Raw genomic sequence first — 1,692 nt, 5'->3', positions numbered from 1 at the left:
AAACACAGGTAGTTCTTACAGAACAAATGAATAAAGTCAACTATTGTTTAGACAAGTATAGGTGTAGTGGCAAGGGAAGGCCACAAAAAACATAGGGGCACCCACTCTTCCATTTTGAGGCATTTTTATCATCATAGCTTTCATACTCAGTTGCATAAAGTGTCCCAAGGAAAGTACAGCTATTCCAAAAAGAAAGATTTTTTTTTTGATGTCTGATCTTATTTATTTGTTACTCTTACAAAATTTCATTTTTGACTGGACTCAGACTTAGAGGTAGAAGCTCTCAGAGAGGAAAGTCTACGTCTCTTGGCAATCTGTTCCTGGCATTTCTCTTTGGCCTCCTTCATTCTCTTGGCCAAAAGTTTAGCATATTCTACAGCCTCTTTCTTATTTTTCTTAGTACTCTGTATCTTCGGGGCAACACGCCGACTTTTGTGTTGCAGGACATGTGGAACAACAAGACACTGAATCTTGGGTGCTGTAGTCCTAGGTTCCTTACTTTCTTTGTTTAGAGGCTTTCTCACAACATATTGGTGGGCATCATGTTCTTTACAGAGACTGAAAAGTTTGCAGATTCTACTAACTCTTTTGGGCCCTGAGCGATGAGGCACACTAGTACCAGTGAGACCAGAAATATCCTTCTTCTCTTTTTTCACGATGACCACGTTGAGAACACTCAGATTGGCATCCACAATGCAACCCCGAACAGATTTGCACTCTTTCTCCAGTCCTCCTTGGTCTATAACAGAAATGCCCCTTATTCAGTAGCAGGCAGACACCCTGGGTTAAGACACCCTGCTTCATAGGGAAACCTTGTTTGTTGTTCCCATCACTGATTTGAACCACATAACCCTTCTATTCTTCACCCAGAGCATCAGCAGCAACTCCCGTGGCCATACGCTGCTCATAAAAGGTATGAAGTTTTCGTTCATTGTCTACTTCAATGAGCTTCTGGCAGCCAGTGGCTGGGAAAGAGATGTTCAGCTTCATCCTGAAGCAGTTGGCCGCCTCTGAGGCACCACAAAAAAGAGCCCAGAAAGATTTTTAACAATTGACCTTTTCATTGTCAAAGTTTCTTAATATGAAAGATTTTCTTCCTACGTTTATACTGAGTTAAGCCAGATGAAATAATATGAGGCAACTGCCACAACCCCAAGACCTGAAGTAACAAAAGAGAAAGAGATGAAGTTACAGGATATCAAAGGAAGGTCTCACAGAGCTGATCCCAAGAGCTCTAATGAGCCAGAGCCTCTGAGCTGCTACTGGGGCCTTTGAGGGGACCCTGCAGAGTTGGCTGAAGGAAGTTAGAGTACAGGACATCTGTGGTGGCAGAAACAATATGGGCAGCAACAGTATAACAATAAAGAAGTGTCTTCTCCCGTCCTATCTCCTTCCAATATGTCCTCACCCAATATAAAAAGCAGCTGACAAGGAAGTGTGGAAAATACAGTTTGCAGAATTCCAGTCCCAGCATCACAACAGATTACAGATGAGTAGAATTGGAGTTGAGAAAGAATAACTAGTACACAAATCTACCTATATAAAGAGAGCTGACCTTTTTTTCAGTGTATTTATCACACAGAGAAAAAAAACAAACAAACAAAAACCAAGTTTACCCATTTGGACTGTATATGCTACTAGCTCCTGGTATATGCTTCTGTATATGCTTCTAGCAACCTCTCTGATTGCTGG

General features: G+C 41.6%; 1 pseudogene; it reads right to left on the bottom strand.

Moving 5' to 3' along the window:
- Window positions 1-216: 216 nt before the first annotated feature.
- LOC102895357 lies at window positions 217-994 on the bottom strand (annotated as a pseudogene).
- Window positions 995-1,692: the final 698 nt, after the last annotated feature.

The sequence above is a fragment of the Pteropus alecto genome, unplaced genomic scaffold (genome assembly GCF_000325575.1).
Source record: "Pteropus alecto unplaced genomic scaffold, ASM32557v1 scaffold3, whole genome shotgun sequence".
Taxonomy (NCBI): domain Eukaryota; kingdom Metazoa; phylum Chordata; class Mammalia; order Chiroptera; family Pteropodidae; genus Pteropus; species Pteropus alecto.
The sequence above is the reverse complement of the archived record's forward strand: the minus strand, read 5'-3'. Positions and strand labels throughout refer to the sequence as shown.